At 39.3% G+C, this 27,882-nt stretch overlaps 1 protein-coding gene across 1 annotated transcript in view; it reads left to right on the forward strand.

Annotated features, from left to right (window-relative positions):
• Rarb (retinoic acid receptor beta) overlaps positions 1 to 27,882 on the forward strand; it is a 177,751-nt gene that overhangs the window by 4,585 nt on the left and 145,284 nt on the right. The gene's annotated exons all lie outside the window — the stretch shown is intronic.

Raw genomic sequence — 27,882 nt, forward strand, 5'->3', positions numbered from 1 at the left:
TTATTTCCTGTATTCTGACCTCTTAACTGACATTAGTCTTAGATTTTACATTTCTATTTTCTTAGTAAATATTCCAGAGTTTGACTTTCCTACCCTGTATGTTTAATTTTGAGTGGTTTTTTGTTGTTGTTGTTCTCCTGTAGAATCTTTATTCTATAAAGAATCCTTGTTTTATCTAGCCCTATCATTCTACTTGATTATTTTTTTCCCTCTTCTTCTTATTGCTTTTTTATTTTTTTACTTCCTGTTTATTTTTCTTCCTTCATTCAGGTTTTTGTTTTGCTACCTGTCAATACTTTCTGTTATTATTGTTAAATAATAACTGGTAAGTCACAAATGCTACCAGAGAACCAGCACTCTGCTGGAGTTTATTGTATTTTATAAATGAACCTGACCAGAGTTAATGTCTAATAGTCTTCAGGCTATTACCATCACATTTAGGAGGAAGGTTCTAAGGAATGCATCTTTAAAGGAGTTCTGTCACTTGCCAGGGTGAGAACTTTGAGGAAGAAAAAGGGGTAGAGAGAGAAGTAGTAGAGTTCAGTAGTTATGACCTCTGCTGACAGACAGCCTGTGTTTAACACCAATTCTATCATGCTCCTGAGCTAGGGAAACTTTTTTCTTCTTACCTTCTATTTTTCTTTTTACTGTCCTTTCTTTTACTATTATCTTTAAGTAGTTGTACAAAGGAGTTGCCTTTACAAAGCAGTTTATGAATACAAAGAATCTTGATCAGTGACACCCCTTTCAGTATGCTCACAACCCCCTTCCCTGCCCACCCTCCCGCACGAATCTTATTAAAGTTACTTCTCTGAGCCACAGGAAAATAGAAATTATAGGCAAAATGGAGTGGCTCAAGCCTGGGATACAGCTGTACTGAGCCAGTGATAAAGGGATCATTGTTTGAAGCCAATTCAAACAAAAAGTTAGCAAGACAAGCATGTCAACAAGCAAACTGGGCATGAGAATTCATTTCTGTAATCTCTGTTATGTAAGAGGCTATAGACCCGAGGACCCCCAACTAAGGCCAGCCCTAGACAAAAATGAGACACAAAGTCATACAGATGGCTCATACCTGAAATCTAAGCTACTCAGGAGGCTGAGATCTGAGGCTCTAAGTTCAAAGCCAGCCTGGGCAGAAAAGTCCCTATGAGACTTTTATTCTCATCTCCAATTAATTCACTCAAAATCCAGAAGTGGTGCTGTGGCTCCAGTGGTAGAGCATGAGCCTTGAGCACAAAGAAGCTCAGGGAGAGTACCCAGGCCCTGAGTTCAACTCTCACAACCAGTGGTGGGGGAGAGAAAGAGAGACAGAGAGAGACAGAGAGAGGTGGGGAGAGGAACAATATCCACAAATTAAAGTGAAAACAGCTGGAAGTATGTGGCTCAAGTAGTAAATTTATTTACCCTAAGTTCAAACCCCAGTACCACAAAAAGAAAAAAAGAAGAAAAAAGGGACCAAGGAAAGGAGGATAGAAATTACAATATAATACTCCTCCTTTATAATTTTTGTAAGGATCAAATGAACACATGAGCTTAAGAGCTTGGAACTGGAACACCGTATGGACTATGTAGTATCAGCTTAAGTTACTTGACTTGGTACCCCATTCAAGGAAACAGACATTTTGTAAACTGCAGTCCCCTTGATCATGTCCATGTGGAATCCGCACTGAAAACAACATGGGTCAGTACTCTCCCACAGCTGTGATTCTCAAGTTCTGCCTTTGAACTAGTCATCACAATGTGTTAGACATACATATTCTCAAGCCCAATCTCTCAGGCAACTGACTCAGAAACATGGAGTGTAAAGGCTGGCAGTTCGAGTTTTAACCGACTCTTGCTTTGTTACTAAGGATGCAATGGCTTGAAAACTGCCACTGCATGGCAGACATCTCTCTGTTCTAATAGTCCCCAGATAATTCCTGCACTCATCCATGCCACCCCAGTACCGTCACTAGCAATGTGATGAGCTTTTTCATGGTTGGTATCATGTTCTTTAAAGCTACTTGGATAATAAATATACTATAGGGTACAGGTAGTCATGATTCAACTGAATATTAGAATTATTTCTTCCTTTTGCTTGTGGTAGTGGTTCTTGGGGTCTGCAGGGGACACCAAAATGAAAAAGTCAGTGAGGACAGAGCAAAACAGAAATATCCTTTATTATTATGAGACGGAAAAGCACAACTAGAAGATCAGGATGCAGACTTAAACATCTGGTCACCTAGAAATAATATATGATGCTGATGATAATGTTTCGATGTTGTCCACTTCGGGGCCTACTTAAAACCTTTCAATATTGCTCATATTTAAGACAACACACTTGCTATAGCTTAGTACCTCAAATGGGTGAAATTTTTAAGAAATGTGACCTAGAGAGAGATCTTTAGGTCTTTGGGAGTGTGCCTTCAAAAAGAATTATGAAAAACCATAAAGCTCACAGCAGGCACTCTCCTAGTTGAGCCATGCCTCCAGTCCCAGCTTTTTGCTGGTTAGTTGGAGAGTCTTAGAGTTGTCTGCCCAGGCTAGCTTTGATTCTCAGGTCTGAGTAGCTAGAATCCTAGGCATTAAGCTACCTGTGGTGGGCTTCAACTTTGCTCTTTACAAAGGAAAAGGCAGAGATGGTAATGGTCGAGTCTGGTTTCACAGGGTGTGAGAAACCAGGGTGAGACTTGTTCCTCACTCTTCTGTTCTTTATCAGAGCCTCAGCTCTGTCTCTGCACCCACGCGCACGACCAGCTCCTCTTTCTCTGGAATAAAGCTGACATCCCTTCTCACTTGAGAACATTCTTTTCTTTGCCATGGCAGGGGGTGGGTTGATGAGAGATATATTTGGCATCGGGGAACTGCGGTTGCTTTCACCTGTCTCTGTATGCCCAAAAAGAAGAATTTCAGGCGGCCTGATCTTTTCTCTTAATGCTTTGCAAAATAGAAGACCAGCTAGCCAAACTCTATTCGGCTAGCTAACAATTAAACTTTACATGCAATGCTATTTCCTACGTGCACTCCTCAGGTGGACTAAGCTGGCTTCAGGAGGAAGCTGAAGTCTGAAGATTGGGCAATATAAGACAAGGAGGACCAGAGAAAGAGGTCTTGCCCATCAGGTGAGACTGTCCTGATGGAAGAGGGGGAGGAATGCCATGGATGCCTTCAAGAAGGAACCTTCTGGGAAGCTCTAGAGGGCTGCACAGTGGAAATGAAAGTCAGGAACCCAGCTGAGAACCTTTTAAAACCATCTTTCCCCTTGCATGCAATGGAGGGGTCATGGGCTCAGGGAGACACTTGCCTCTGCAAAATTGGGTTTTCTCAGAAACTCAGACACAATATTTGCCAAGGGTAAGAATTTGAGACATGGGCCATTTTCAGAATCTCCTTGTGAGAGGAGTGTGTCTTCCCATTTGCAGAGGACAACCCAGGCTTTGCTAAGGGGACGCTTGGCAGCTTGTTCAGTGTTCATTCCCCACAAGATCTTGAAACAAGAACAGTCTGGTGCATCTCCAGCTCCTTATTGTTCAAGATGAGCTGGGTGCCCAGAATAAAATGATTCTCATTTGCTTTCCTAGCAGCTGTCAAAGCTTGAGATCTCACTCTGTGGGTGTAAGCAATTTTCCCCCATAAATGTGGACTCATCTTAAGTGTGTTATCTGCCAGCAGCTGTGAACAGAGGTGTAACATTTGTTCGTCCTTTCTCCCGGGAGCAGCAATCACAGACTAGTCCTTCTAGAGGACAAACACATGGGTGCCAGTGTCCCCCCCCCCTCCCCCAGCCACCTGCTCAGGAGGATTCACAGGCTTTTGTCCTTACTCCTCGGATGAAGAAATACCTGGACCTGGAAGACGCCAACAGAAGTCTAAAGGCATAACTTTTAGAGCCAAGTGTGGGGACGGGAGGGGGGAACGGATAATTCCAAGAAGACATTGGTTTAGGAAACACACTTGGGATCCAGCTCTTTTGTCAGATGATGCAGTCAAAATGAATTGCTTAGATGAGCAGAACTGAATTCCCTAGGCTAGCCCCATTCCTTTTGTGCCCATTTGCTCAGGAGAGCAGAATGGAGGCCACAGAGCAAAATGGCAATGCCTTGAATTCTGGATTGCATTGGCAGCCCTTTCTTTGGGTTCTGATACTGCTTTCTCTCTTGTATCTTCCAACTCCTATTTCTCTAAAGCTGGCAGGACCAAGATGTAGTCCCCTTCTAGCTAGTCTTCTGGGCAAAGTCTAGTCTATTGGACTTTGACAGGCCGGGTCCACAGGTCTTGGTGGTGGTAACTGGCTCACATCCCAGTGTCTGGGTATTACTTGTCTAGATCTTTCTGAACTCTCACTTCAGCAGTGTCTTTACTCCAGCCCAGATGTTAGTCCCATTCCCCCTGACAAAACACCTTTAGAGTTTGATATCAAAATGATTCCTTAGCAAAAATAGTGGCAAGGTTCAGAAATAGCCCTGATTTATCTTTAGGGAATAGAAAAAAAAAAGAAATTGAAGGCTAAATGTTTAATCTAGACTGACAGACTCTGCTGAAACTTAGTGGATAAAATGAAAACTTTCCTCAAGGCATAAATCAGTAAGGACAACTCCCTTCTCCTCATATTGATTTTTGAATTCAGTTAATGATTCCAGCACAGAGAACGTTAAGATGGGAAGAAGTTAAAGAAATGGAAAGGCCACATTAGCCTCTAAATTTTACCTATATGTTGCTTTTATGACAGTGAAATACTCTAATTAACCCAAACTATTTTCCAAAGATGTCATTTTTTGCTGATGCTCATGGTATTGCAGAAAAGCTTGTTCCTAATTATTACATACAGCATTGCATAAATTTCTTTCTAATTAAAAAGACTCTAAATTCCAAATAATCAATTTACAAAGACATATGGTTTTGAAAAATATAGGCATTTAATTTCTAAAGATTTATTAGTAATTTGTACTTTAGCTAATTAATTATGGTTATAATACCATTGCAGCTATAGTGGAGATTGATGTAATGATCTGATTGCAAATTCATTTTGATACGTCTTCTTTAATATTGGGGCATTACAATATACTTAGCTCTCCAGTCCATTCTTCATGGTGCTTGAAAGCATTAGTGTAATGAAAGATAAGAGGGATTGATAAGTGCACCTTCAGAATTTATTTGGAAAACTATTTTCAACATGAAACAAACAAATTAGGTTTTTTGCCACAGCAAAATGAAATTTGTAGTCAGTAATAAATTAAACAGCAATGACTTTAAATTAAATGGCATTTCATACAAATTTCCCATTTATTATTGTGACAATTCACAGAAGCTTAGCATGAGAGAGCAGTTGAATGACACAGGAGAAGCTGGCAGACAAAACTGAATAGAACTCCACCTGAGAAACGTGGGCCACAAAAATAGCCACAGAGACCTGGGATTTATGAGAAAGGTTCAAGGGTTTTTTTTTGTTGTTGTTGTTAGGTTTTTTTTACTTCTCAGGGATTCTTAGGCACTAAAATATAAAGAAAGAAACAGGGCACCAGTAGCTCAGGCCTGTAACCCTAACGGTTCAGAAGGCTGAATTATGAGGATCACGGTTTGAAGTCAGTCTGAGCAGGAAAATCCATGAGACTCTTATCTCCAGTTAACCACCGAAAAGCCAGAAGTAGAGCTGTGGTTCAAGTGATAGAGTGCAATCCTTCTGCAGGAAAGAAGCTAAGGAATAGCACCCAAATCCTGAGTTCAAGCCACAGTACTAGCACACACACACACACACACACACACACACACACACACACACTACTGAGATGTAGCTCAATGTAGCTCAATGATAAAGTGTTTGAGTAGCATGCATAAGGATCTAGCTCCAACCTCCATGCTGAATATATGTGTGTGTATGTACATGAGTGTGTATTATTACCAAATTGGAGTTGAAGATTTTTTTTTGCTTAGTACTTAGATGATACCAGTGATATATTTAGTGGAGTATTTCTGAATTATCTAGAGCACCGGAACCTATTGCTAGTTTCAAGGATAAAGGAAAAGAAGAGAAAAGCAGTTTCTTAGGGTGTTTGGAACTCAGACTACAGAATTCCTATTCTTTATGTATTATGTTTTTCTCTCTTCTCTTGTGTTGCCCTTTGGTTAGTCTCATATTGTTACAGTATCCCACTTCGTTACATGGTATATTATATAGATGTTTACTTGTTTATTTGAAATAGGAGGGGAAAAGTGAGGGGAGGGGATGAGGGGAGGGAAATGGGGACAAAAACATAAAAAGGGATATCAATGTGTGAGAAGCAATACACCCTCTATCTGATGAATATAACTGTAACCTCTCTATACATTGAAATAAAAAAATTATATAAAAAAAGAATTCCTCATCTAGGCTGACTAAAGTCCAGATTTCCACATGCAGGGGCTCCTGAGGGGTTGGAAGCTACTCTTGCCCTAGTTCTATCCCCTCACAGCCTCCCAGGTACTACAGCTGACTAGGCCCTGTCTTCCAGGCCTTACATGATGCCATGTTTGCAGTTTGCTGCTGCTACTGCCTGAGTTCTGGAGTGCTTTGATTGTGTGGCTTTAACCCAACCCCTTTGTCCCAAGTTGTTCTCCCTTTGTTTTCCCACAGTAGAGCTATTTGAGAGAGAGCTGTCAATGGCCACTTGTGTGACTTTAAGAAAGTCACTAAACATCTCCCAAGTCTATTTTCTCACCAACAAAGAGTGCCAGGAATTACAACATTTCCTGATGTTACTGTGTGAATAAAAGCAAAAATCACATGCTGGCCAGCTCTGTGAGGCAGCTCTGAGTAGCAGGCCTGCTACTTAGAGGACGGGACCCATGTAAAATCATGGTGTCAGGAATGTGAGAAGCCTTGGTATGCTTATGTAGGCCATTCATTTGACAAATATTTGCTAAATACCTACTCTGTTTCCAGTGCAGGGCACATTTGCTATGGACCCAAAACTAAAGAGAAAATCTGGATATCTCCAAATTTATATTTCCACAGAAGAGGCAATGGTATGCATCAAAGTCATTATAAAAAACAGGTTATGGAAAGCCTGAAAGAAAATAATATTTGAGACTTGAATGGAGAGAGAATATCCATGCAGGTTGTCCAGCAAGATTAAAGGTTCAATATTAAAAAGCCATGAGAAGTTTGGGTGGTTTGTGGTTTAAAAAAAAAAGGAAAGGAAAGCAAGACTGCTGAAAGATTGGTATGATCTCTTAGATAAGAGCTGCAGTTATTGGTTAAGTTTTACAATCTTACAGTCACTCCCCCAAAAGCATACTTTGCCACTTCATCTTCAATTGAACAGTACTAGGAGGTATTGAATGTGGTCAGGCCATGGAGGCAGGACATTCTGAGTAAAAGTATGCCTTTATGAAAGAAGCTTGTGACAGCTTGTTTCCCCTTCCGTCATATGAAGACACAGATGACACTGGCCATGAAGATGAGGCCCTGACCCCACACTAGACCCCTCCAGGCTTTGATCTTGAACTTCTTAGTCTCCACCACTGTGAGAAAGAAACTTGGGTCGTTTATAAATTATCCTAAGCATGCATATATTTTACTTATTGGTCAAATTCCATGTTATAATATTTGCTTGCTTGCTTGCTTCTGCTAACAGAGCTTGAATTCAGGTCCTCATTCTTTCATTACTCTTACCACTACTCTTACCATTACTCTTACTCATAGTTAGTGTCCTTCCACCTGAGCCACAGCTATACCTCTGGCTTTTTTTGTGGTTAATTGGGGGAAAAAAATCTGTTGGACCTTCCTGATAAGGCTGGCTTCAAACCATGATCCTCAGATCTCAGGCTCTTTAAGTAGCTAGGATTACAGGTGAGAGCCACCAGCACCCAGCTATCATAATGTGCTAGCTAGATCTGTGGTCTTGTTATTTTTCTTTCTCAGAAATTTTTTTCTTTACCTTCATGTTAAGGGCTGGCTTATACAACTACTAAGTGGTTATAGCTTTTTATACACTTTCAAAGATGATAACTTTTCATATGCTCTCTAACGACAATCAAGCTGAAGCAAAGGTAAATCTTTTGGGTGACAGTTCCTCCAATTTCAAATCTATCTATCATAAAACCTTGTTGGGCTTCAATCTTAATTTTACTGTCCATGCAGTTGTTCTGACAAAATAAAAAGGCAGAAAAGCTTCAAGTTTGAGGGCTAGCAAAGAGAAATATGGCTAGACATCTCCCCATCCCCCTGGAGAGTTTAAATAATTGAGACAGACTCCTGAACTCCAGACTGTGGTTTCAAGGATGGTCCATCACCATTAACTACCAGAGCCACATAACCAGCCTATATGCCCCACTGTTACTCTCGTTATTATCGATAAAAGTTATACTACTATTCCAAGGGGAGAGAAAGGCCACAATAAGGCTTTTAAAAAGCTATTTAATATATCAGCTTTCACAAAGATAGACGGCATCACTAAGACAAAACAAGAAAAGATGTGTCCAACTTCACAAGCTATTGGCACTGTTAATCATATTTTGAAATATTGATGGCCTATATCTTAGAAAATATACCACTATTGCCATTTTTTTCACTTGGAGAGGTGACAGTTTTAATGCTGAGATACACTGATAATTTTAACCCCCCAAACCCTACATATGAGAAGATCAGGAACCAAGGTCAAGGGTTCCAGAAGCTTGTCTTTAGGTAGAACACAGCAAATTCCTCCAGGTCTCCAAGTTTCTCTCTCTCTCTCTCTCCCCTCTCTCTCTCTTCTCTCTCTCTCTTCTCTCTCTCTTCTCTCTCTCTCTTTCTTTCTCTCCCTTTCTCTCTCTTACTCTCTCTCTTTCTCCTTTAACTTTATTAAACACATAGCTACAAGCACACATTAAAATTATCTCCTCTTGTATATGTTCAGTTTTATGTGGAAAATGCTTTAAAACCCTTCTATTTCTGTGCATTTGTAAAGGGTCTTGAAAAAGGAGAGATCATTAAAGTATTCATGTTTCCATTTATACATCTCCATTTCTGATTTTCAAATAGCACATAACAAATAAATTTCAAAGCATTACCAATATTCATTGGTTTGCTTTTCCCAATTTTGGAAGTGAATAGGTTTTATACATTTCTACCCATTTTTCTAATAAGGAACATGAAGTTAATACATTACACAAATCCCCCAGATTCTATATGGTAAATCCCCAAATACATAAAGAAAATCCAACCATCATGTCTCAATCAAAGACCTCTGCAAACAGGCAGAAACTATCCCATCAACACACTTCCTTTCCAACCCCACTGGGGTCCATTGTCACATATGTGCTGAGTCAAGATCTCAGTTGACATTTCTAGAAAAGAGAACATTAAGATGTACTTAAGTAATGCTGCCACTCATGCCTGTTTCCTTACTTGCAAACTGGGGCTAAGTAATAGAATCTACTTCTTAGAATTATCTCAAAGATTTTATAATTCATGTAATAATACTGGGTACACTACAGGCATCTAAAGAATGCAACCCATCAGTCCTGTGATTGGAAGCAGAAGGGTAGATTATTATTGTTTCTACATAGATATGATGCATCGACTCTCAGAGTCACAGTCCCATCATAGAAAGGACCCCACAAGAGGGTGACTTCTTTCTCCCCTTTCTTTTACACATAGAAACTACTCAGAATTTAGGATTTTCCCCAGGAATTAAGCATAATGGATTTAAAAAAAACTATATATTCAGTGATTTGGCAGTTACAGCATGAACATTAAAGCCATTCTTCTTGAGAGCTTCATTGTCTGGTAAGGGAACATGGAACATTCATTGAACAATGCAGGCCTGGTATATTGCTCTGAGAGATGCTGATAGGTTGTATGCTTCAGAGGAAGACTATTTCAATATTGACTTGCATCTTTCAACAAAGATTTCTTTAGGGTTTTGAACTACGAATTAAAAATGAGTGAAGAAGAGAATGAGAATGGAAAGGAGATAAACACAACTTAGAAGAGTTTGACAGAATGGGAATGCCCCCAACCTGAATCATGATATGAACTTATTCATTTTAAAAATCCCAGTAAAAGGACAGCTGTTACCATCTTGAATGAATTTCCCCAGTTGGGTTTTTTTTTTTATCACTTTCTGCTGCTGGAATTTTTGCCTTTTCAAAAGCTCATTATTTAACAGATCTTCTTGTGGTTCTTACAAAGTCCCTTGTAACTACAGATCAATGCTTTTAGCAAGAACAAATAGAAAAGACAGAAAAACAAAATAGAAATAGAAATAAAGAACTCAGAGATCTGCCAAGCCATCCACCACTAAGAAGCAGCACTCTGAGACTCCGGAGATCCCAGACCCTTTTTCCTTTAGCTTAATTTTTTAGTTATGGAAGTTGTTAAGAAGCCAAGCAAAAGAGATTGTTAATCTTGATTTAGTCTGTTATTTCTCTTCTCTTTGTTATGCCCTTATGGTTAATCTCATATTGTTAATGTATCTGATTTTGTTAGCTGGTATATTGCATATACGTTTATTTGTTTATTTGAAATAGGGAAGGGAAGGGGGGAAACAAGATGATTGGGAGGGACTGGGGGGAGAAAAACAGGAACAAAAACATAAAAGGTAGTATCAATGTGTGAAAAATGATTCACCTACTACCTGATGAATGTAACCATAACCCCTCTATACATTATCCTGACAATAAAATTTTTTAAAAATTAAATATTTATTGTATTTATTGGACAATGTCCCTCATTCTGTTAAAAGTTATCAGGCATACAAAGCAAAATAAAATAATAAAACAAGAAAGACCAGACTCACAGGTGGGCAGGTTCAAGAAATAAATGATAACATGGAGAATTTTACCAGGAAACAGAACTCTAGTTTAAAAAAAAACAATAACATAGAATTCTAGAGCCAGAAAACATATTACCTGAAATAAAGATTTCAGATATAAGTCTATTACCAGACAGGACAAGCTGAAGAATGAATTAGTTTAGTGAACTCATTTGGAGTTCAAGTGGAAAGATTTATGCGAAAGCACCAAGGAGGGGAAGTACAAGAAAAGAGTCAAGAGACATATTACAACTATGACCACATATGTGGATTCCCAGAAAGAGAGAAAAGGAAGAACTGTTGAGAGAGAGAGAGAGAGAGAGAGAGAGAGAGAGAGAGAGAGAGAGAGAGAGAGAGAGAGAGAGAGAGACAGAGAGAGAGACAGAGAGAGAGAGAGAGAGAGACAGAGAGAGAGAGAGAGAGAGAGAGAGAGAGAGAGAGAGAGAGAGAGAGAGAGAGAGAGAGAGAGAACACAAATTTTCTAAAACTGGTGGATCATATTGCTAAAAGTTAAAGTACATAATATGAATCCTAGGAAACATAAAACCCAATTCCTGAAGGACAATTTCCACTACCACTGGTGATTGTTTGTGCATGATTTAGAAGCCTATGAGCCCACTTGGGTCTTGTGATTGCGGGAGAAAATGATGGTGATGGTGAACGGGCCTACGGCTTGCCTTCCTGGAGCAGTCCTAGTACATGAGGCCAGGATAGAGTTACACTGGCTCAACTTTCAAACCAAAATAAAAACCTAAATATTCCTTCTAAGATTTCACTTTTGAAATTTACTCTGAAGTAAGAAAAAGACTATATTCCAAGTTAGTAAAATCGTAGTACCATTTTCAGCTATTTTTAAAATCTATTCTGACATTTGCCAGAAAAAAAAACAAAACAAAACCCTTGCTTTCTTGGATATTTGGATGGGGATGCAGATATTTTGTCTTTTTGGTGCCAATTTTTTTTCTTTTATAAAATCTTCCATCTATCATCTTCATTTTTTTAAAAAATGCCAAATATTCTAAGACAGGAATTCATTTTCTTGAAAAGAAAGAAAGAAAGCCCTGAGTGTTTCTTTTTCAACAACTGATAGCTGAAGGGCCAAGACAACTAGCAGCTTTGCACTGAATATTTAGGATTTCTTCTTTTTCCTGGCTCATCCACCTAGAGCCTGTCAGCACATTGATAAGGCAGGAAGGCGCCCAGTCTTGCAGTATGGACATCCTGTTTAGACATTGCTGGGTGCTTCAACTGCTTCATTCTGATGGATGTGCAGAAAACAGGGAGGAGTGATATTTGTCAGCATGTCATTGGAATTTTGAAGTGACTTGACGCTTTATTTTTAATCATTCTTTCCCATGGCCCCTTCTCACTGTGGAATCTTCCTAGCAAGAAATACAGATGGTTTCCTTCCCCGTTTACAAGGTGTTGGCTGTTCTCAGGTTCATATTCCAACAGGGTTAGCTTAGCCTAGAGAGCAAGCAAGAGGCCCTCTGGTAGGATGGCTGACTGCCAGTGCCCTCCCTTATAGCTCGTTACAGCCAGTTACCTCCTCAGATGGCCACCCCTTTGCTCTGAAGAAGACATGCTGGCTAACTAACCCATTCTCCAGAAAGAACAGAAAGGACACAAAGAGTAATGCCTATCTAGAGTAGATATGAAATATTTCCTCATCTTCCTTTCCTCTTCATACTGTCTGGAGATTTTGAATAGGTGCCCAGTACTACAGTTTACATGGAGCCCAGAAGGGAATGGAGGCTGGATGGGAGGGAGGAGACTCTAGTTAGTCATGACCTTTGTATTCCAAACCCTGTTCACAAAGAGAAAGGCTCAAGTCTCAGGGACACAGTTATACGAAGCAAGGCAAGGTTTGCCAAGCTGTCTACCCCTTGCTCTTTCTTTCTTCTTTTCTTAAGAAAGTATTTTTCTTATTTTTAAGTAGTTGTACAAAGGAGTTACTATTGAACACAGCAGGTTTCAGTATAGTGCCTCTTGATGTCACCCCTTTGAAGATTCTCACCCACCCCTCCCTACCACACCCCTTCCCTCATTTTTCTTAATTTTTAGGTTATACATTGAATTTTTGTCATTTAACAAAGTGACTTATGCATATAATGCATTTTAGTCAGTGTCACCTCCTTCAGCATCTACACCCATCTTCAACCCACCCCTTTCCTTATTTTATCAATTCTGTGGTGTATACAATGCATTCTTGCCTGCATTCTACTCCTTTCCCCCATTTATTTTATCTTCTTCCCTTCCTTCCCCCCATGCAAGTATTTATTTCCTGGTACTTATTTTGTTGGGCTTTGACTTAGTCTTTCTAAAGAATGATGGTATTTGTGCTCTCCAAAGAGTCTATTATATTTCCGTTAATTCATTTATAACCACTTGCATACCACCCAGTGTGTTTATGTATGGATTTATAGGCTCATTCTAGCTCCCACAAATGAAGGAAACCATACAACTTGTGTTTCTTGGTCTGGCTTTCTTCACTTAATATAATATTTTCCAAGTCTTTCCATTTCCTTATTAATGGTATAATAGTATTCTTTCTGCTAGATGAATAGAATTCCATTGTGTGTGTACACACATATCTGTGTGTACATTTTATTGATCCATTCATCCACTGAGGAGCATCTGGGCTAATTCCAAATCTTGGCTATGGCAAATAATGCTGCAATAAACATGGTTGTGCTGGTGGCTTTACTATAACTTTGTGCTTGCTCTATCAGATATTGTTGCTGAGTCACAGGGTAGTTCTATATTGAGTTCTTTTCAGGAAACCCCAAGCTGCTTTCTAGAGGAGTTGAACAAGCTTACATTTGCACCAGCAGTGTAATAGAATTTCCTTTTGGCTGTATCCTCGCCTGCATTTGTTATTGTTAATTTTCTTGGTAATAGCCATTCTAACTGAGGTTGTTTTGATTGGCATTTCACTCTTCTTTCAGCTGATCACTTCTCAGAGAACATTGTTCATTTATTCTGTTTTATTTCTTGGAATCCAGATGGTCTAATGACCAGCCAATATTTCTTCTTTGTCATCTTTGGGGGGAAAACTCCGGGAATGTAACACTGCATCCCTTATGGCTAAATGCCACCTGTCAATCTGAGAGATAACCTTAGCTTCATTTCTCTGTCTTCTGCCTGAGCCCTAGAGAAGAGAGTCTTGGCATCTAGTGGGACAGGGGGAAAGTTAGTGAAAGCCCTTACTTTGCCATTACAAAATGGCTAAGTAACCTATTATATCACAGGAACAGCATGAATGGGGGAACAAAGTAAACAAAAGGCAGCAGTGGTACTCACTGGATACTATGTTGAAATGAGCTATATAACTTGTGGTGGGGCCAGGAGGAAGAAACTGGGAGAGAACAAGGGAAGGGATGACATTGTCCAGAAAGAAATGTATTCCTGGCTGAAGAATTGAACTTCCCATCACCTAAGGCTAGATAGAGTGAAATCAGAAGTGCCATAATCCACATTGCATTACATTTCATGATATTATATTGCGTTACATTGTGATGCCTTATATGTAGCCACATGTAACTGTTTAAATTTACACAAATTTTTAAAATTCTATCCTTTCATTACATAGTTCATTTCAAGTACTGCATTGTAACATATGCTCCCAGTATCCTCCAGCATTCTCCAGCATCCTCCAGCATTCTCCAGCATCCTCCTAGCATCCTCCAGCATCCTCCCAAAGGCAATCCTGATCACACACGTCAGAGCACACATAACCACCTGCTAGACTGGTCAGTAAAAGACTCTGGGAGCCAGACACCAGTTGGCTCTCATCTGATAATACTACTTACTTAGGAGGCTGAGATTCAAGGATTGAAGTTTAAAGGCAGCCCTAGCAGAGAAATTTCAGTGACTCTTATCTCCAACTAACTACCAAAAAACAATGGAAATGGAGCTGGAGCTCAAGTGGTACAGCATTAGCCTCAAGTGAGAAACCTAAGGGACAACACCCAGGCCTTGAGTTCAAGCCCCAAAACCTTTCTTTCCTGAGAGGAAGGAGAGGAAGAAGAATAAGCAACAACAAAGAAAGGAAGGAAGGGGGGGGGAGGGAGGGAGGGAGGGAGGGAGGGAAGGGAGGGAGGGAGGGTGGGAATGAGGGGAGAAATATTTTATAATATAACATATATCTACATAAATATGGTAGGTTTTCTTTAATGGCACATAATTACTATCATCTCTGACTTTACTTTGGATATCTTCTCTGCAGCTTTTGGCACATTATTCACCTGCAGCCATGACTCCTCCTCTTTAGTCTCACTTATCAATGCCCACATCCTCTCCCCCTTGACATGAATATGCACGTGTGTTCATACATACACACAGAGAATTGCAGAAAATTGTCAGAGTGTCATGCATATCCTTTGTTTAGCTGTTTTGAACTGCAATCCTCCATATTTTAGCCTCCTGAGTAGCTGGGATTACAGGCATGAACCACACTAATTTGTTCATTTCTCAGTAATAGCAACCCAGAGATTACAAAAAGCTGGTGCTAACTGGAGACAGTTACCATGAGGAAGCTGAAGTTATGGTTTCTGCAGTGTACTCAGTGCCACCAAAAGTTTTGGGGTTGTGTGTGTGTGTGTGTGTGTGTGTTGTGTGGTTTTTTGACATGAAAGTATTGTTAAGAAAAAGACTGTCTTATTCATAGCAGTCAAGACACAACAGAGGAGATGCTGCCATACTGTCTACAAAATAACAACAAAAACCATGATGCAAATGAATACTTACATAAGAAAGGATGGGCACAGCAGATTCTTTGTGGTTCGGTCTGACCATCTGGACCCTCTGCTCACAGTGGTTTAAGTCCATTGACATGAGTTTATTACTTGATTTCAGAGGAAAAAAAGTGTCTCATAAACATCTTCCACTGACATAATAAAAAAATAGTTCACCTATGTTTTCTTCTAGTTTTCCCAGGAGACAAGACAACTGACTTTCCTTTTGTCACTGAGCATCTGTTAGCAGAAGCTTTGCTGGCCTTCCTTTCCTCATCTCATCACACACCATATGCATTATCTGCTGGCATTGTACATTTTCCTAGTTGACAGTCACTGTAAACATTTTTGTGTGTCTGGAACCCATTCATCATACACTCAGACTTTCTGCAAAATTTGTATTAACTCTGCTAATGCCGTGTGGGATAATGACCTTCTCTGGTCAGCTGATTCTGTGGGATTTCTGGAGAATATCAAATCCCAAATCACTTTGAACATTGGCTAGTAGCATTCATAGGATGGAACTATTCTAAAAAAATGCTGGAGATTTCAAAGCTATAATGAGGCAGTTAGAGTACAAGCTATATATTTTTTGTTTTCTTTAAGACTAATTACCTTGCATTGATACCTTCTCTAATACTATGAAGACTCTAGGGAGATAATCAAATGTAGGTCCATGCAAACTGAGCCACCCCTGCATCTCAGCTCCAGAAAGATCATTGTCCATTTCACCATAGAGAAGTTACATTAGTATCTTTTCTACATGGATCTTACTCTCATATCCTAGGAATCTTTCCATGTTTTATTGCAGGAAGTCTCAGAAACATTGAGAATAATGTCATTTTGGTCAAATTGCAAATTTTCATTTGTTCTCCATCACTGCGTGACTTGGTTCTTTGTTTTATTTTCTTTTCTTCTTTTCACATTTGAACAACATTTACCCCCAATCCAGACCTAGTTCTCATCATTCTCATAGCCAATAACCCATTCATCATTCTCCATTCATCATTCTCTCTTGATGAGATTTTTGTACTGTGGCCAGAACACATCATAGTAATCTCCTAGTACTAAAACTGCTGGGACAACAGAACAGCTGAATGTCCTTCACTGGAGATGTCCCCTTCTTGATTACCAAATGCAAGGTGAGCTACAGCCAAGCAGGCCTAGTCTGCCTTCCTGCATTTCCAGGGCCTGGCAAATCAAATAATCTTTTCCAGGTGTTGCCCTTAAACTGTATCACAAATCTGTCTCTCGTGTTTTCTCTCAAGCTATATGCAGAATAAATGCTAGGAACACATTTCCATGTCATGTAGCTCTCGGTGACCATGACAGTTCTTTTTATCCTGGAATCTTGACTGTTATCAGCTGACTTTATAAAGTAATACTTAATTCATTCTTGTCTTTATTCCCTCTGTACCTTGAAGCAGTGAATTAGCTAAGCCTCATGATCTCTGGGTTTCTTTCCTATATATGCTCAGGACTGGTTTATTTTCTGCTTAATTTGTTTTATGGTACCCAACTCAGGGCACCAGAGTCCCCAGGAAAAATTAGGATGTTTAAGCAGAAACTTGATAACTTGTGGTGATTTCATTTTGGGCATGTATCCAATTTCTTGTCCAGTGCATATTGTTGGATTCTTGAGAACGGCCCTGGCTAGAGGATTTACACTATGGAAATCAGCAAACGCTACAAATCAGAGCCTTTCCCCTCCTCCTCACAAACCCCTCTCCAGAGACCGAGTTGTTAAATATTTACCAGTGCACTACTGGGCAAAGGTCAGTCCATATTTGGTATAAGAGGTCCAGGCCTTACAGAGGCATCTGAACAATTTTCAGAAGAACTGGAGTTATTTCCCTGAATCGATGAATCCCAGACTTTTGTTTAGTAAATATCCTGTATTATTATGCAATAAAATTCATAGCTTATATAATCCTTGTAAGTGAAATTTAAGACAAAATTCAGCATAACATTCCAATGACAATGTAAAAGAAAGTATCATCTCATGGTCCATCTGTTAATATATAAACACTTGAGCACAGCTCTACTGAAAGGTGAGATGGCAGAGCCAGACATCCATACCTTTGTGTAGAACCAGCCTGAAAGCAACAGCTACCCTTCAGGTGGGCTGAGGTGGGCTGTGGGCTAATGAACACCATTTTCTGAAATGATGATCATCTCTTGGCAACTTCAGCACCTACAATATACATCCTTCTTAAATCTATAAGGTAACTTGAAACTTGGAACATACAGTGCATATTTAAACCACATTAAAAAGAAAAGAGAACAGTTTCTGTATGTGTGTAAGAAGTAATTAAGTTCTATGGTCAGATCATTTACCTGCAAGAATTACTCAATATGGATAATTCTTTCTTGTACAGAACGACTAGTATCTTTGGTATTACCTCCTCGGTGCCAGTAATATCTTTCAGAAGAAAACTACAACTCTTTTCCAAGGATTCTAAAATGCCCTTGAAATAAGCCAGGTTCTGGTGACTCACACCTGTAATCCTCTCTCCTCAGGAAGCTGAGATCTGAGGATCACAGTTTGAAGTCACCCCAAGCAGGGAAGTCCCTGAGATTCTTATCTCCAATACACAACTTAGAAAAAGCCAGAAGTTACACTGTGGCTCAAATGCTAACTTTGAGGAAAAGAAGCTGCCAGATAGCACCAAGGCCCTGAATTTAAGCTCCAGGACTGGCACAAAAACAAAAAAAAACCCTTGATATAGAATCACTCTGGTTGAAAGGCAGTAAGTACTCAAAGCTAAGACCAAAAAAAAAAAAAATCTACCCCTCAGGATCATAGCTCTTTGTCTTGGTGAATTAAAACCAAAAAAATAGGATTTGCTGGCTTAAAGAGATAGTGATTCTTGGCCATCAACAGCAATGAGAAGGTCCCAAGCCACTCAAAATTCTCAGCAAAATTCTAACCATGTGACCTTGCCACATGGAGCCTTGGGGGAGATAAGCAGGACAGCAGGATGAAAGGCAAAGGCAGCTGATAGAAGAGAAATAGGAAACTGAATGGCAAGTCTTCCTTTCTGCCTTTACAACTTCCCTCCAACAGTAAAATTGTTAAGAGGAGGAGGCCTTTCAGGGCATAAGAGAACCGGACATGCCAGGAAAAACAGTATGCATAAAACTTTGTGGTAAGGGTGCTTATTGATGGCAAATTAATAGCAGATAATTTCTTAGAGGATAATGGATGTTTGGTTTTTCTTCTGTCCCCCGTCCCTCCTTTGCTTCTTCCTCCTGCATTTAATTACTAAGATAGATTTTTAAGAGAGGAAAAATGATTTTGAATATATGAAGGCTGTCAGTGTTTATCATCAGCTGTTGCTATGAACCAATGAATGAGCTCTACTTCTGCAGATGCTGACATGAAGGTCTATCGAATACCCTTTGCTCTTGAGAGTTAAATATTCAGTTCCGTGGTGTCTCCCAGCCTTCCGTCCCCCAAGCCCAAGATTTAACTTGTTTATTGGGAAAGCTATTTCTCTTTTTCAGACTGCCAACCAGAGTACTTGTTATCAAACTCGTCCACTTCAAGGACCAATTGAGGATTGTTAAATTTTCTGTGAGATTACCTGTCTAATGCATGCTTTATTTTTTTATGTGTGTATGTATTTATTTATTTTTGTCAGTGATGGGGCTTGAACTCTGGGCCTGGGCAATGTCCCTGAACTCTTCAGCTCAAGGCTAGTACTCTACCATTGAGCCAGAGTGCTACTTGTGGTTTTCTGGTGATTAATTGGAGAGAAGTCTCATGGACTTTTCGAGCCTGGGCTGGCTTTGAACCACAATCTCAGATCTCAGCCTCCTGAGTAGCTAGGATTATAGGCATGAGCCATTATGTCCACTTTAGTATGCTTTATTTTTTTAACTGAACACCTTCATTGGAATATAATAAACATCAGGAAAAGTACACCAATCACAAGGGTACTGTTCAATGGGTTTTGTTTTATTTGTTGTTTGTTTCTTTCCATTTCTGTTTTGCAACTTAGCATTCACATTTAACTAACACTCAGGTCAAGAAAACAGAACATGACCAGTATCTGTTTTGTACCTTGTCCTAATCCTGACCCAAGGATTGCCAGCATTATAACTTCCAGAGGCACACATTAATCAGCATTCTTTAAACCTGATATGAATAGTGTGATAGCAATGTATCTCGTTCGTATTCCTGGCTTCTCTCATGAGACACTGATGGTGGCGTTCATACAAATACATATAGGTGAAGTTTGTTCATCCCCATTGCTCATTCACAGTATTCTATTGTGTGACTACAACTGTGTGACTATAACATTTTATGTATTTATTCTACGGATGAGTATTTGGGTAGCTTTCCTTTTGGAGGAGTTATGATTACCTGCAGATATAGTTTTGTTATGAAAATATGCATGCCTTTTATTGGGCATCTGTGTAGGAATTGGATCACCAGATCCTAGAATTTAAAAGCATGTCAGATTTTGAAAGATAATAATAAATTGGTTTTTTTTTAAGTTGGAGAGCTGAATAACTTCATCCCCACTGGAAATTTAGATATCCCCATATCATCTTCATCAAGCTGTGGTATCTTAGTCATTCTCCCCCCCCCTTCTCTCTCTCTCTCTCTCTCTCTCTCTCTCTCTCTCTCTCTCTCTCTCTCTCTCTCTCTCTCTCTCTCTCTCTCTCTCTCTCTCTCTTCTATTCTGGCCATATTGTTTATTACCTTGCAACCTAAAAGATTTGTTTCTCAGGTAATCAATGAAGTTGATTGCTTTTTACACTCGGTGTTCAGTATAGCCACATTTTTAGTCTTCAGAATGAGTGCCTATAGCACATTTGTTGTTAAATACTTTCATTCAATATTATTTTCAATAGCTTTATCACAGCATAATTATCATGCAATAAATTGCACACTTCTTAAAGTGTAAAATCTGTAGGCTTTGACATATGCATCTAACAATGAAACCGTCACCACAGTCAAGATGTGAACAGACTAGTTTTCCAACTGGTTTTTAGTGTCACGCCCTCCTGTCCCTCCTGCCCCCCCAGGTCCATCCTCCATCCCACCACGATTTGCTTTCTGACATTGTACATTAAGCTGAGCTTTCTAAGCTGACTTTCCTTAGATAAATGAACATCACTTTGAGACTGTCTTCTTCCTCTCAGCATAAGTATGGTGAGCTTCTTCTGAGTTGTACTATATATAAGCAGTGCATTCCCTTTTACTGACAGTGCCTTTCAAAAGAAAACCTCAACTATGGTCCAAAGATTCTAGATTACCCGAGAAGAAAGCCAGGCACTGGTGGCTCATGTCTGTAAGCTTAGCTCCTCAGGAGGCTGAGATCTGAGGATTGCAGTTTAAGCCAGCCCAGGTAGGAAAGTCAGTTTTTGACATGGTAGAAAACTTCGCTTCACTCATTTATTTATCAACTTACCTCTTAAAGAAAAGTCAGTTATTCAAGTGTAGTGCTATTGTAAATAAAGCTGCTCTGAGCATTGAGATTACTGAGTAGAAGTAGGCTTCAGTGGCTCTTGAGTAAATACCTAGGAGGAGAGTGATGAAATCATTTGCCTGTTTCACTTCGTTAGAGATTTCCAAGGCTTTGCAGAGTGGCCATGCTGTTTTGCCTTTCTAACCACAGAATACGAGGGTTCTAGCTATTTTACACCTACAACAACATTTGGTATGGCAGATTTTTTTTAATGTCAACAATTCCGTAGGATACAATGGTATCTCATAGTGGTTTTGATCTGCATCCTTTCATGGGTTTTATCATTTGTTTGTGACAGTCTGTTTAAATCAAGAGGAAATGCTCCCTTTGTTATTACAAATGCATTTGTTATTTAATGCATTATTAGATATTTGCTTTGCACAGATTTTTATCCCAGTCTTTTATGATTTGTCCTCTCAATAACTCCATAGATTGTCTCAAATAATACAATTGTTAAATTATGATCCAGTCCAAATTCTCAGTTTGGTTTCCTATGTGCTGTGTTTTAAGTATCATAGCCAAGAAATCTTTGTGCTTACATTTTCTTCTAAAACTTTTGAATTTTATGTTGTACATTTAGGTCCTAGTATATTTCACTAATTTTATAATTGTTGTGAGCTACGAACCTCTTGCTTTACTATTTGCTTTATTTGTTTGTAATGAGTCCCTCGTGGTCCCAATACTATGGGTTTTTTTGGTTTGTTTGGTTTGTTTGTTTGTTTGTTTTTGCCAGTCCTGGGCTTGAGCTCAGGGCCTGAACACTCTCCTTGGACTTTCTCACGGTTACAGCTCTACCACTTGAGCCTCAGCACCACTTCCGGCTTTTTTCTATGTATGTGGTACCAAGGAATCGAACCCGGGTCTTCGTGCATGCTAGGCAAGCACTTTAACCACTAGGCCAAACTCCCGGCCCCTGGTTTGTTTTTTTGTTGTTGTTTATTTGTTTTTTGTTTTTTGTTTTTTTTTAACACTGCCTGTGTTTTTCCTTGTCTGCATGGGTTGAACTTCCTTATCAGGGAGTTAAAGCCTGTGTCATGCATTTCAGTTTTTACTAATGTCTTTTAATAATTTTAATTTAATTAAATTTCCAATAAGGTCATTCTGATTGCTCTGAAACAGCAAATCATAGTTCCTGCCAATTTTATATTTCTACCAAACTGTATATGTCTCTGCTAATCAGTGATTTCCAGGAAGGACTGTTTGTTTATTCAATCATTCATTATTCATGGAAAAAATTATTGTGTACTATATATGCCTTATTGAAAACCTTAAATAAGTTGCTATACTTGAGGAGACTACTTTTTTTTTTTCATATATTTTTATTGTAATTAATAGAAGGGTTACATTATATTCATCAGATAGAAGGTGCATTACTTCACGAACATTGATACCCTTTCTCATGTCTTGGTCCCCATTTCCTTCCTCCCCACCCCCATCCCTCATCTTGTTTTCCCCCCTTCCCTATCCAATTTCAAATAACCAAATACAAAGATATCCAATATATCAGATAACAAAGTGAGATACTGTAACTATATGAGATAACCAAGGGACAGCAAAAGAGATGAGAGATAACATACTACATTAAGGACAACAGTCACTCATTATATGGCTTTTGTTTCTATATCCTAGAGGTCCTTTCGTTTAGTGTCATACTGTATGGCCTTATATAGAGGAGACTACTTTCTAATATCAGAGACCTATAGTAAAAAAAAAATTGCAACAAAGGATTCTTAGGAAGTTAAACTGAGAATTTCTTACCATGAAGAACAACACCTGGATGTGATACTGATACCCTGATTGATGGCAGACTCCACTTTAAAGCCATTTCAATGCATTGGTAAGGAATGCCTACAGTTAGTGATTGCTGCTGTTGTTTTCTTTTTCTTTTCTTTTTTTTTTTTATGTGGTACTAAGGAATGGAACCCAGGTCTTCATGCGCGCTAGGCAAGCACTCTACCACTGGACCAAACTCCCAGCCCTGTTGTTGCTGTTTTCTAAAGTCTACATCGTAAATAGTTTTAGTTTTCTGGACCACACAGTCTCTGTGATAATCACTTAATGCTGTTGTTGTGCAAAAGCAACCATAGACAATCTAATAAAAAAAAAGACTATTTGTTGTGTTCCCATAAACCCTCATTTTACAAAGGTAGCAGGCTGAATGTGGCCTTTGGAGTTTACCAACCCCTGGCCTGTGGTTCTGTGAGTGCTGTCTGCAGGGCTCTCAGAATGGCTATGCCCATGAGTTACAACAGCCTCTTCAGGCCACTGAAGACACTCAAGGTCTAATAAGCTCTGAGCTGAAACTCACACTCCACAAACACTTCATATACATGATGACAGAGCTTTGAGGACATCCTTCTCTCTAAATAGAGTCTAGAACTAACTGAAACCTAGAGCTGAGCCTTTCTTTCTGAAGCAGGTGATGTTGTGGTGAGAGGCAAGAGTGCAGACAGAGCTTTGTCATATTCTGTTTATTACACATAGAAAAACACATGGAAAATGCTGTCTGTGAACAAGTATCCACATCTTAAGGTAGAAGTAGAAGCGGGAGCTGTTCCCTGCCAGTAGCAGTCCTTCTTGGAGGAAGGCTGAAGCATGAGAGATAAGTAGGTCTTTTGTTTTGATTTCACAAGGTTCAACAATGCACAAAAAATTACCAAGATAACATTTTTTTAAAAAAAACATTCTTTCAATTTCAAACAAATCCAAGTTTTACATAACATAAGAACCTTCAAAACTGAAGATTCAGCCTGGTGTGCTAATGGCTCATACCTAAAATCCCAGCAACTCGAGAGTCTGAGGTCTGAGGATCACAGTTCAAAGCCAGCTAGTGCAGGGTACTCCATGAAACTTTTATCTATAATTAACTATCAAAAATCCAAAAGTAGAGTAGTAGTGTGTTAGCCTTGAGTAAAAAAAATCTCAGGGACAGCTCCCTGATCCTGAGTTTATGCCCCAGTCTATATATTTAAAAAAAGGAAGTAAAGAGGAAGGGGGGGAGAGGAGTAAGGGAGGGAAACGAGGAAAAGAGATGGGAAGGGAAGGGTAAGAAGGAAGGAAGGAAGGAAGGAAGGAAGGAAGGAAGGAAGGAAGGAAGGAAGGAAGGAAGGAAGGAAGGAAGGAAGGAAAAAAATGCAGAAAGGAAGAAAAAAGAAAAGAAAGTTGAGGATGCAAAAGAAGTGACTCTATGCTATCTTCCTATTGAGTTTTGTTTTGTTTTTGTTTTTGTTTTGGAGAAAACAGGGGAGGAGAAGTGCGATAGAACAAAGGGAGTCAGGTCCAATGGTTATAATCTAGCAAGAATTTGCAATGGGCCTGTTTGTTCAGAATCTCCTCTTTATCTCCATGTCTTCAGCTCTTTTCTTCTATATCTTCAACTCTTTCCTACTTCCATCTAGACGGAGACTCTCCAGTAAGATGTTTGTTATCTAATTTCTCAGGGGCTGAGGCAGGGTAGGAGGGCAATGAGAGTTCCATTCTAAGACCAACGTAAGCATTTGAGAGTGGCATGTCTTGCACCTTCAAAACCAAGCTTCATAATTTGTCCCCTAATGGCCTTAGCAGTTTTGCTTCCATCTGATTCTTCAAAGACAGAGATGGAAGCCCAAGATCAGACCCAGTCAAGCCAAGGAGTACAAGAAGAATGTGCCTGAACTTACACCGTCCCTGTCACATCTAACTTGCTGACAGCTTGAGTGGAGTAGCCCATCAAATCAAAACCTCTGACACTGTTGTACAATGTAAATACCTGAGGTCCTGTCTTCAAATGCAGATAAATTATTCAAATACAAGAACCTAGAAATATTCATTAGATGGTATGAAGACCTGAGTGTAAATCTCTGGGCATTATTTTGCAACCAATTTTATGTTTTATCACTGCATTTTGCTTAAACTGACAAAAATAGCTCATATTTTGGCCAAAAATGTATCTTAGATGCCACCACACTGTCTTGTCTTCTCAGAGAGAAATTTTCAAAGCTCTGGCTTGAGAAGATATCCCTCCACCTTGCAGTTTGAAAGAAAAGAGAAACTTGCTTCAGCAATATTTTTATTGTTTTAAAATTGTGTGTATGTGTGTAATATGTTATATACATCTCATTTATTTCCCAACCGAAATCTCTCAGGCATTTCTATTGCTTTATTTGACAATTTCCATGGGCTTTTTTATTTGCCTTTTTCTGTGTCAGAGAGCAGGATGAATGTAACTTCATTCCCTCAGCACTGTCTCTCTGAAGTATTCTTTCTTAGTAGAATCTGAGAGAAATTCCTCTGGGCCATTGGCTTTCTCTGAGACAGAAACTTTTGTGTTGCTAATAGAACTGGCTTCATTAGCATTTCAAATCCTTGGGTGTGCTTAGAGACCAGTGTTAGATCTTAGGAAACCTGATTTGTCAATCCCAGTGACCAATGCCTTTGACATTACTTCTCCCGGCACATCTTTTCAGAAACCCTTTCTCGGGGATTCTAGAGAAAGAAAGTATATGATTAGAGAAGCTTTTGCTTTTTCCCTTTTCCAACACTATATATGGCCTGCCAAAAATACATACTCTAATTTATTACCTTGAGTGGCTAGAGCTTGTGTAGAGGGTGAATTTGGGGATGGATGGATGAATGGATGGATGGATAGAATGGACAAGTTACTAAGTAAGCAGAAACGCAGATATTTGGTAGATGGGTAAATGGACCACAGGTAGATGGAAAAATGCCAGGTCAATGAATGAGTTGGGTAGGTGAGATAGATGAATGATAGGTAAATAGGTAGGTAGGAGGATTGGATGGATACAGGAAAGGATGGGACTTTACATAGAGAGATAAGGTTGATAAATAGTGTGAATCTTAATCATTGTCATTTGATTAACTCTAATGGCTTTAAATTCCTGAGGCTGAACATACCTTCTGTAGAAAAACAGGAAGTCATCTTATTCCTAGCCTCTTATAGGAACAGTGTTGTGGGGCCTGCTAAATATTTCATTCTGACTTAGTTATTAGTTGCTATGAGAACAATTTGAAGGGGGGATTGGTTTATGTTGCCTCATTGTTTCATAGGTTTCACCCCATAGTCCTTGGCTGTATTTATTCTGGGCCAGTGATGAGGCAGCATGTCAGAGGGGCAAAGCTCATTGACCTTCACCCTACAACCAGGCCTCAATTTTCACAGTTCCACCACCCATCAGAAGTATACTCAAATTTGGAATCCATGAGTTGATGGATTCAAGAGCCTCATGAGGGTCAGAGATCTCACAGTCGAAACGACCGTAGAAGCCCCACCACAGGCACTGTTAGAGATGTATTTCACTACTCTCTTTATCAATCAAGATCAATAATCACAATTAGTCATCCCACTTAATGTCTGTGCTACAAAATAAGCTATCTTCTTTTCTATAGTACCCATGCCTCTTGACTTGGGATGAGGTTGTGTCTTGATGGATGCATTGTAGGTAAGATAGCATATATCAAATATATTCACTATACCCCAGCTTTACCTATTTAGAACCTATGTGTGCATCTATGCTATTAGAGAGGCAGTGTCACATGGCTCATAGGACTATGGATGTTGGATATCAACAGACAGCACCTAAATTCCAGCTTCACAAACTCTGACTACTTTTCCAAACCCACGTGAGCCATTTGACCTCAACCCAGTTTGCTTAGAGTCCCAGTTGTTTCCTGTCCTGATCTAGTAGCCAAATAGAGCTATCGCTGGCCACTAATGACCAGCATTGCAAAAAATATTTTACTGCATCTCTTGTTTGTGGAAAAAAAATCAAAACTCAAACTTCTAACTACATACAATTTCTACATAATGCTTACAGCTTTTGTACCATTATAGAGTCAAAAATGTGTAAGTCACACTGGGAGAAACTACACATACACAGTGAGGGGGGGTGCTTGGCTTTGGTATAGTAGTATCCACTCAGGCACACTCAGAAATTCTCTTAGGAATTTGCCCCAATAGATGTACCTGGATACTGTAGCCAGAAATGTTCATCCTAATTGAAAATAGCTGCTGACAGAAGATACTCCAGCCCTGATGGCAAAAGCATTGAATGTGTCCCTGACTTCATTTTCTCCTTGCAGACTTCACATAGTTGTTCTCAGAGTACTACTTACATCTCAGGCAATATGTTAATTGTTCTCTGCTTGTATCACTCTTTTAATCAGGACCACGGTCCTTTGATGGAAGTATCATTAGTGTCTCCATTTCATAGTGAAGCAATTAAGCTCGGAGAGGTTAAGAAATTCACCTAGAGGTGAACAACCAGGAGGAGATAAAGCTGGGATGTCCTCATTGTTTTTAGGTTATTCAACTTTTATTATGTTTTCTTAAATGCATTTTTAAGGAGTTATACAAAGAGATTTCAATTCAACACGTCAGTTTATGAGCACAATGCATCTACATCAATGTCATTTTCCTCTCACATCTCCCAACCCTAGCCTTCCTTCCTCTTCACATCCTTAGTCCAATTTTCATATTATATATGTATATATATAATTATGGAATTTACTGTGCTAGTAGCCAAATTCAATGATCCCACCTGTCCTGTGACACTTCCTCTCTAATAATTAAGCTGACCTTTGAAAGTACCAGGCTGCAATATGTCTTTTTCTGATGATGGAAATGTTCTATCTGTCCTATCTGTCCTAAAACAGGATAGCCACTAGTCATCAACTTTTATGCGCTTGAAATACAGCTAATATAATTGAGAATCTGAGTTTTTAATTGTTTAATTTTAATTAACTGAGGCAGCTCAGTTTAAGAGCCAGCTAATAGTCTTTGTTCGCACATATGATCTCAAAAGATGAAGCGCTGGACTAGGCGTTAAAGTGGGCATCCCATTGGAAGACAGTGTCCTTTATCAATAATAGTAACATGAAATAATTTTAAACTACACTTCAAATCATTTGTGCTTC

Source organism: Megascapheus bottae, chromosome 2, assembly GCF_031878675.1.
Source record: "Megascapheus bottae isolate mThoBot1 chromosome 2, mThoBot2.hap1, whole genome shotgun sequence".
Classification (NCBI taxonomy): domain Eukaryota; kingdom Metazoa; phylum Chordata; class Mammalia; order Rodentia; family Geomyidae; genus Megascapheus; species Megascapheus bottae.